Source organism: Nicotiana tabacum, chromosome 22, assembly GCF_000715075.1.
Source record: "Nicotiana tabacum cultivar K326 chromosome 22, ASM71507v2, whole genome shotgun sequence".
In the NCBI taxonomy this organism is placed as follows: Eukaryota; Viridiplantae; Streptophyta; class Magnoliopsida; order Solanales; family Solanaceae; genus Nicotiana; species Nicotiana tabacum.
The window spans coordinates 177,820,176-177,830,492 of NC_134101.1; the positions used below are offsets into that span (position 1 = coordinate 177,820,176).

A 10,317-nucleotide genomic window follows, 5' to 3' on the forward strand; every position below is an offset into this window, starting at 1 on the left:
GCTCCATCCATTAGCTCTTCGGGTTGCCCAGCATTCTCGTTCTACTAGGGATGGGAGCCATACTAAGGTAATATTTATCGCTTTAAGGCTTCTAGTGCCTATCTTTGTAGTACTCATATCTAGCTGTACTATTTTAGAGTGCACCATCTGGGTGTCTCACAAAGAGATATATTAGCACATTTGCAATATCCTTCGAAAATGTCAACTGACGCAAATAATTCATCCATCATATCATCTTATACTACTTCTGTTAACCCCCATATGGCATATCTGGAATGGGCGCGACCAATTGTATATACCTCTGTTAATATTGAGGGTAACTCTTAATGCTTATATTTTTCTGCCGGAACTGTAATACTGATAATCTTCATTAACTGGGCACCTCGTACCCTTCTTCACCTTGCTTCTTTTACTTCTTGAAAGCGTTGTCTTTCATCATAAAGGTGGATAAATATTCTTTCCTTAAGGTTCCTTATCAAGAGGCTTACACCTTTCAGTACACCCATGATCTGCTGAAGACCTTACAGTTACTCATCATAAGCATGATGCAAAGTCGAGTTCCTCTGACTCAACTCTTTCATAGCCATGTCTTTTACCAACCGTCTTTGTGGGTGTAGGTATCGTCTTACTACGAGTAAAATAGACGTTAGGAATTTGAATTCTTACAACTGAGCTGTACCATACAATCTAGAGTAAGAAGAAAGAGTGACAGTCCTAAATGCCATGTAGTCTCCTACTTATAAGTGTGGTTCACGACACACCCATAAACAAAACTTTACTAGACACGGCTTGTAGACTCCCTAGGACAGAACTGCTCTGATACCACTTTTGTCATGACCCAAACCAATGGGCCGCGAAGGGCACCTGGTACCTTACTCAACCGAGTACCAACGTAATATATATTTCTTATTATATCATTATATACACGTGACATACGGGCCTAATAGGCCAGCATGATCATTTATAAACTCAAAACATAGGCCGACAAAGGCGTACAATCTTTCACGTACACGACATATGTCTATAAGCCTCTAAGAGTATATAAATGTCATAAAGGTCAGGACAGAGCCCCGTCATACCAAACAATACATGTCTAAATCATATTAACCAAACACGCAACTCCGAAGCAAATAGAGCGCACCAACATCTTCCGCTGAGCTGATAGCCTACTTGCGGAGGGGAGGCTCTCGACCTGTCTATCTGGACATGCGGGCATGAAATGCAGTATCCCCAAGCAAAAGGAACGTCAGTACGAAAACTGTACCGAGTATGTAAGGCACATAAATAAGTACATAACAGGCATGGAAGAAATATAGAGTAATTGACTCAACGTGTAAGTCTGGATAACTCTGTAAATCATAAATTACTTTTAGCGTCATGCATATGCGTATGAATGTCATGTCGTGCATAGGTACATATTTCATAACATCATCAGCCTTTGAGGGCATCCCATCATATCATATCGGCCACTATGGGCAAAAACATCAATGTATACCAGCTTATCAGGTGGTGGTTTGTATATAACGCTATAACCTTTCCCATATCCCATATACATATATATACATACATATATACACGTATATAACACCGTCTGGTCATAGGTCAATGTACATGAATGCAATGTATGAAAAGTACATTAATAAAATCTTTCGGAATGTCATAAGACCATTTTGCTTTTGAGTAATATCATAAAGTAAACTCCCTTCAACTTTCGTATTTTTCTCAGACCCATGAACAGATGATAAAATATTATGATACATTCAAGAACATAGATATCTCTAATACTTCAATGAATAGAGTTATTCATGGAATTTGTGCATTTGCATGTTTCGTTCGTATCGTATGGATCATGCCAAAAGAAAGAAGGGATAACCTTAACATACCTGTTTCTTGAATTATTTGAACGAATCTGCTTCTGCGAAATATGAACGAAATTACACTTGGATTTCCTTGAACTTGCTTTCTGCTTCTAAAGTTTGTGAGCTAAAGAATGAATTTTTAGCTAAAACTTGTTTCCAACGTTTTTTGAATTTTGGTTGAAGCTTCTGTTCTTAGCGTTACAGTATTTGAATAAAGAAAGAAAAATTTTCTTGCTTTTTAAGAAATGGCTACATTACTCCTTTCCAAATGGAGATGGAGACTTGATATATGATTTCCATTTTGAATTTAAGGGACATTCTGATTTTTTCCAAATGAACATGGAAACAAGACATTACTAACTCTTGCTTTCTTTAATATTCAATTAAGTTTTTGCGAGCCACCTACCCATAAATCCATATGAGTCACTTTCTCAAATAGTGTCCTTCTGCCACGTTTTGTTGGGGGAAAGGGATTTAATCTTATCCACTTGTTAATTAATCGGGTAATATCCCGTTACCCGATAATTAACCAATTACCCAAAAAATTGAGAATTATTCTCACTTACTTAAAATATTACTCACTTTTCACATACCTTATACACCTTTCTAGCATGGATATGCAGTACCTTGCATGTCACTAGTCGATAAATACTGGGTATTTTAGTTCGGGCCGTATTTTACCCAATATGACAAACTTGGACGAAAAATTTATTTTCTTTGACTTGCTTCCCCTTTCACCTTTACTAATCACTTGTGAAATAGCATAATCTTTATAATCTCTAAATAATCTTTTACTTGGATTTATGTCAATTACCTTATGACAAATTCAACGTATAATATTTCAGGGTGTAATATCGTCGTAACTTAATAATGCGAAGCGTGATATCACCATAATGTAATACTGTTGGGTGCAACACTGTCGTAACTTATTACTGCGAAGCGTAACATCACCGTAATATAATATTGTTGGGTGCAATACCGTCGTAACTTAATACTGCGAAATGTACCATCATCGTAATGTAATACTGCAAGGCATAACATCATCGTAATATATTATTGCAGAAGGTAACATCATCGTAATATATTACTGCAGAACACAACATCGACGTAATACTGCGGGGCGTAACACTAGGTGTGCATTAAGGTTTCAAGGTCCCTTTATGAAGGATTCCATCATCCCACAACCCATTCTTTACCATTTTTTTAGCTCAACAATCTTTCTACACCCTTTGATAACCCATGCATGCAAAATAAACAACTCACACACCCAAGAATTATCTTGTTAATTACCCATCTTTAGTTAAAATTCAAAATTAAGAGCTAGGGTATGGAACCTTACCTCTTAGATGAAGATCTTGTGATTGGCTTCCTTGATTCTTGAAGATTGGTGCAAGATTGGATGATTAGAATGTTAGGTTTCCTCCTTCTCTCTCTAAAATACTCTTACCTCTCTCTAAAATCATCAAATAATTGCCCCAAAATAATCCTTAAAGCCTATTTATCAAAATGGGATTGGGTTATGAAAATAAAAAAATGGACCCTCCGAACTCAGGTCTGCGGTCGCACAATGGACCACACAATGGGTATGCGGGTCACACAATGGACCGCAAAACTGGTGCCCAGAACTGGGCTGCGACCATTTTGCGGTCCACAGACCACTTTTGCGGTTTGCATAATGTTTTTGTTATCGCACATCTGACCGCAGAATCACATTCTTTTAGCCTTTGGTAATTTGGTCATAACTTCTAGTAGGAGTGTCCAAATGATGAACGGTTTGAAGCGTTAGAAACTAGACTCGAAGATCTTTTATTGATAGTTCATCACATAATTCTTTATATATAAGTAGATATACTCATCCAAAGTTTGGTCTTGTGCGTACTCATTTGGAACTGTAGTCTATCATGTAATTTTCCAACTTGACTTAGACGGAGGGCTCTCCTTAGAACCAACATCACTCATAATATGTCTTGCACACGTATTATCATATCCAATTGATATTCATCATATCAATAATCCTCGTCCGCACACAAAATAATTTAATTAGCACACAACAACTTTCTTACTAGTGCTTAAGTAAGTCAATTTTTTTCCTAGGGTGTTACACAAACTAACACTAATGCTAGAGAATTGAGTAAGACAAGGAGAAACGCTCGACTACCTACGAACCTTCACTACAACAAAATATATCTGTAGCTACGAAATCTAAGCTACAAATCTAAATTTCGTAGCTATTACTCACTAATAGCCACAAAAAATAGAATTTCGTGGCTATCTACAAATTGTTAAAATCTCTTAGCCACAAAACTAAATTTACAAAGCTAATTCATTATTTTTGCTATAATTACTAATTTTTGCGGCAATAACTACCTAAACAGCTACAAACTTATTGCTACAGTAAAATTTCATAGCTAATCATAAATTTTTGCCACGGGTTAAGAGTTACCGCAGCAATAGTATACTTTTAGCCATGATAAATTTTTTGAAACAAATTGTTGTAGCTAAATAAATATTTTTGCTTCAAGTTATAAAATATTGTGGCAATAGTTGGCTTAATAGCTACGATTAATTGTCATGACAAAATAATATATCCACAAATGTTTTGATATGATAAACTTTCATAGCTAATCAATAGTTTTTGCCACAGACTAAAACTTACTATAGCAAAATAAATTTTTTAGTCGCAATAAATTATTTAAATTAAAATGTTGCAGTTGAGAAAAACAATTTTGCTTCAATTTTAAAATAAATCTTGGCAATAGTCGGCTCAATAACTACAATTATTTTTCATAAATGATATAGCCACATATTTATTATTGTGGTAAAATTTTATAGCTAATCATAAATTTTTGCAATGACTCAAAGCTTCTTGTAGCAATAATAACATTTTAGACACATTAAATTAGTTAAGATACAATCTTGTAGTCAATTGATATTTTTGCTTCAAGTTAAAAAAAACGTACAAATAGTTAGCTTAATTGTTCCAATTATTTGTCATGACAAAATGAATAGTAGACAGTTACCTTTCATAATTGACCATAACTATATATATTGTCATACAATTGATGTATCATTGCACTAATAATATGTTAACTATAATAAATTAGCTGTAAAAATTTTTGTCGAAGAATTCTTTTACTTCGACTATGAAAGTCATGACAAGAGTTAGTCTAAAAAATATATGCGGTTATGAAAAAATAATTTCATATAGAAATTTGGAAAAACAACAATGTATATAACTTGAAGAATTAATTAACTTCTAAATAAGAAAGATTAAAATGAAAAACATCTTCAATCTTAAAATAGAAGTTAAACAGAATAAAAATTAAACTGAAAAAAGTATAGTAAAATAGTGGCGGGTTTGCGACAAAAAATGAAATTTGTTGCTAGTTCTTGTACTAACATATAGCAGAAGATCTAGAAACGAAACTTCTACCACTAACTTTATTATTTATTTTAATTTTTAGGTTTAATCATTATAATATCAATCAATTTTCGGATACATTTGTTGTATTTTAAAATCAAATTTACTTCCCCTATATTATAAAAATCTTACACTTACACCCTCTACGAGGTAAATATATAACTACGTTTATTAAAATAAAGCTATTAAATAATAAATTAGAATTGTTATATATTCGGCAAAATAGGTTTATCTTCCAAAAGTCTTTAACTATAATGATACTATTCTTATTTTTCTAAAAATATGTAAGCCTCTTATATAATGAAAATCCTACACAAATAAAATAGCATACAACAAATTTAAGATAATTTTTCAGCGTTCAATAAATAAACAAACTAAATTGAGTTATTCATATGTAATATGAATTTTATAATAACTAAAAATACAAATAACTTACTTGTTCAACATTTAAGAAAGTTTTCACTAATAGTTGCATATCTTATTAAACAATTTATATTTAATCAAATGCGTGAATAAAAATTTTCAACAAAAATATTTATCTTCTATATTAAATTTTATAAAAATAAAATGTAAAACTTTTATTTAAAAATTTAATTTTTTTAAAAAGTATATCTTACGTACAGTCAAACCTCTCTATAATGACCTCTTTTGTTCCGATATTTTTTTGTTGCTATAGTGAAGCATCGTTATAGAGGATACATATTATAACAACAACAACAACCACCAAGTAAAATCCAACTAGTGGGGTCTAAGTGTCACGACCCATACCGATGGGCCGCGACGGGCACCCGGTACGTAACCGAGTGCCCATCGCAGCCCATCGGCTTGGGTCGTGACACTGGGGACGGTAGTGTATAAGCAGACCTTACTCCTACCCCGAAGGAGTAGTAACAATGGAGATGCGAGGTATCGATCCCCGTACCTCTCGCATGCTGGATATATATTATAACATAACATAAAAATCGATTATGAGAAAAATTTAACTTTTATAATAAGTGCTTGTTGTATAAATATGTTGTTATAGAAAGATCTGACTATATAAGTTTCAATTATAATTAAAAAAATGAAATTATATCCCACAATTATGTGGATGACTAATTATATCAAATTTAAACAACTATAATCTTGTACTAACTACATTGTGCAATAAATTATTTATATAACTGAATCAAAGAATTAAGAATTTAATATAATTCATATACAGTAAGAGGATTTTGTCTTTCAAAAAATTGAGAATTTAATATTGCTTGATAAATGGGTGTATAAAAAATTAATTAGTATATATAATTCATATCAAACTAGTAGTCCGTTTGGTCAAGCTACAAAAATCAGTTTATTATGAGAAGTATTTTTTTTTAAAAGTGCTTTTCTTAAAAGTACTTTTGGTGAGAAGCAGTTTGTGTTTGGCTAATTAGTTTGAAAAGCACTTCTGAGCAGCAATTAGTGTTTGGCCAAGCTTTAAAAAAATACTTCTAAGTGTATTTTTCTCAAAAATGCTTCTCAAAAAAGTGCTTTTGGAGAGAAGCTACTTTTTTCTGCTTCTCTAAAACCACTTCTGCTTTTCCTCAAAAACACTTTTTTTCCTTCCAGAAGCTTGACCAAACACCTCAATTTTTGGTCAAAAGTGCTTTTGGCCAAAAATAAGCTTGGCCAAACAGGCTATAAGTAGTACTTGTGATTTTCTAATACAATTTACAAAAATATGTAGTTATACAATAAATGTATTACTTTGTGCTTGTAATTATTTACATTGATCAATGATTATTCAATTTGAATAAGCATAAGTTTTTTTATAAATCTAATAAAACACTAAAATACGAATCTAATGTAATATAAATAGGAGTATATAACAAACTACTAACAATATCATATAGGATGAAAGAAACTTTAAAGAAAAAATAATTTAGAATATCTTTATTTTATGCAAATAATTTATTTTTCCTATGTTACTTAACATAAATTATAGATTAATTTTTTTCATATTATCGTAGGTAGTGTTCTTACTTATAATTGTTAGCACTTACATTTCTTTGCATTTATACTGAATTAAGATGTATTAATTAAGAAATAAAAGAAAGCAAAATTATATTACACAAGTATATAACAACAGGTAACAACTTGTTTGGATGGTTATTTCATGTCGTTTCATAATGTATCGTATTGTATTGTTTGATAAATACAATGTTTGGATAGATTGTATCGTTTGCCGTCGTTTCATGATGTCACACACCAAAAGTATGAAGAATAAAACTTGCAATATTACGAAGAAAAAATAGGATACGAAATAGAATCATTATATAAAAAAGTAGGGTAAAGGATAAAATATGTTTATTTAATAATTAAGATGGCAAAATGAGAGAAAAAAAATAAGATAACGCCGCCACCAAACCAAATCCGTCGTTACATAAAGTGATATTTTTCGTCGTTATGTAACGATGAATTTAACGATATAATATAATAAAATTTAAGTAACAATCAACACAAACATTATATTTAAAGTAAAGGTATGATACAATGCAATAGCTAACAACCATCCAAATAAGCTGTAAAGGAATGACAAACAACAATTGCAATTGGCCCAAAGCAAAAGCACCAAAACCTAAACTGCATTCTGATATCTTCAGCCGCACATCCCACCCCCACATCCCCTTCCCCACTTTCCCAATTCTTTCTTCAACCATGGCTAGACTAAAAAATGCGAGAACGACAAAGAAGAAGAGTGAGAGAGAACCCAATAGCTTTTCTATTCGTATCTCTATATTTTACGGTTTGCTAATTTTCTCATACCTACTTGACATGAATTTTTGGTTTTAATTTTGCGAATTATTCAACAATTTAATATTCTGCCCTATTTTTTTTTTATATATAGTGAGTGAAAATTTAAAGATTTTGAAGAGGTAATTTTGGGAGGAGCCATAGTTCGTGAACTGTAACAGCAAAGCAACATTACAAAATTGGGATGAAGATCCTTTAAGAAGTTTAAAAAGTCTACAGATTTTTTTAATTCTTTTGTTGCTTTGTACTTTTCTCTTTTGTTATCTGTTAAAAATTCTTGTAAAAGAATTATCAAGAATTTATTTTTGCCCTTTTAGGCACTTGGGCATCAATGTAGAAACAAACAAGTGTAATAACCATGAGGTATGTATAATATTTCACTCTTTTTCTCAAAACAAATTCAATTGGATATATTATATAGTGAAGGATGGAGTGTTTACAAAATTCTTGTTAAAATCCGTAGGACTTCTGAAATTTTATTTAGAGTACTCTAGGACTATTTGTTGTTATGGAACAAGTGTGATGTTGAACTGGTTTAGCTTGTGCTTTTTCCTTGAGCCGAGAAATATGACAATTTAATTTTTTGGCAGTTACAAACTTAAGAATTTACAAAACTTCAGACTTGGAAACGCCTAGTTATCAAATACAAAGAAGAAATGCAGCTTATGATATTGATAGTATTTTCTTATAGTGTTGCATTTCAGACTAAGAACATCTAAATAAGGCTTATGTTTTGAACGGTTTGCAGTCTTTTAGTATATACATTGCATTAATAATCTTAAGATTTTAAAGAAACGGATTGTTGTTTCTAGCAGAATCTTACCCTGCCAAAGGAAATGTTGTTCGGTTTAAACGTGATTGACAAGTCTTAACTAGTTAATGTACTAACCTTATGGTGTAGATGTCATTTTTGTATATACAGGTTGGTAGTCCTGCAAGATCAGGAGGGTAACATTGTCGTCTTGCTGGATCAAGAGGTGGTGTCACCGGGTGAGATAATCGATGGAGTGCTATAAAATCTTATTTACTGTACCCTTCTTCTTGATATCCACGAAAACAACAATTTCTTTCACGCATTTGGTACAAATAAAATCCACTAATGTCTCTCAACTCGCCGTCGGAACCTGGTATTAGGAAAGCATTGGAGCACTTCTGGGTTTTCACTTCTCTTCACAGTCCGCTAATGATTACCATCACTATCTAGTCTCATATTAGCTAGCTTTTTTTAAAACTTTATTATTCGTGTTGTAAAAGAGTTATGTACTGTGGATCTGTATGAAATTATTCTTTCTCTTGTAAAAGAATACCGTTACATTTTGAGTATATCAATATTTTAATTTATCTTGAATAATATTGTTGAACTTTTAATTATGTATTCTTACTATTGTATATAATTTATTAAAAATAATAGAAAATATTTTACTAAAAATTTATATATTTGATGCTAAAATATGGATTGTTAGCTATAATATATAAATTCTTGTAGCTAAAGTTGATCGTGGCAAATTCTTCAGTTTATTGCTACGAAATTATGGAATTCATAGCTAAGCAGAAGTACTATTGCCACGAGAATAAATTATAAATTTAGCCACAAAAGTTGAGCTTGTGTACAGATCCGATCGGTCATTTTAAGAATCTACGCCCCGATCCACTATTGATTGCTTTTTCCGTGTTTCTTCCGCTATTTTGATTCGCCGGAATGTTTGGTTTCGAGTTTCAGAGTGTTTTGGGACAGTTAGTTCCTAAATGATAGCTTAAGCTTTATAATTTGAACAATAATCAGAGCAGTGTGAAAACGACCTTGGAATGAAATTCCGTCGGTTCCGTTGGGTGATTTCGGGCTTGGGGGCGTGTTCGGATTGTGTTTTGGAGGTCCGTAGCTAATTTAGGCTTGAAATGTCGAAAGTTGAATTTTTGAAGTTTCCGGTTCGGTAGTGAGATTTTGATCTAAGGGTCGGAATGAAATTCCGGAAGTTGGAGTAGCTCCATAGTGTTAAATGTGACGTGCTTGCAAAATTTTAGGTCATTCGGACGAGGTTCGATAGACTTTTTGATTGAAAGCGTAATTTGAGAGTTTTTGGAGTTCTTAGACTTGAATCCTATGTTAAATTGGTGTTTTGAGCATTCCAAAGATTGGAACAAGTTTGAATGATGTTTTAGGATTGGTTGACATGTTTGGTTGAGGTCCCGGGGGCCTCGGGTGTGTTTCAGATGCTCAACGGGTCATTTTGGAACTTAGAGAAATTGCAGAAAATTGCAGCA

General features: G+C 32.4%; 1 long non-coding RNA gene across 1 annotated transcript; it reads left to right on the forward strand.

Annotated features, from left to right (window-relative positions):
* Nucleotides 1–7,821: 7,821 nt before the first annotated feature.
* Nucleotides 7,822–9,378, forward strand: LOC107802776 (uncharacterized). Its single transcript, XR_001651880.2, has 2 exons — nt 7,822–8,418; nt 8,978–9,378. It is a non-coding gene; the product is annotated as an uncharacterized LOC107802776 (long non-coding RNA).
* Nucleotides 9,379–10,317: the final 939 nt, after the last annotated feature.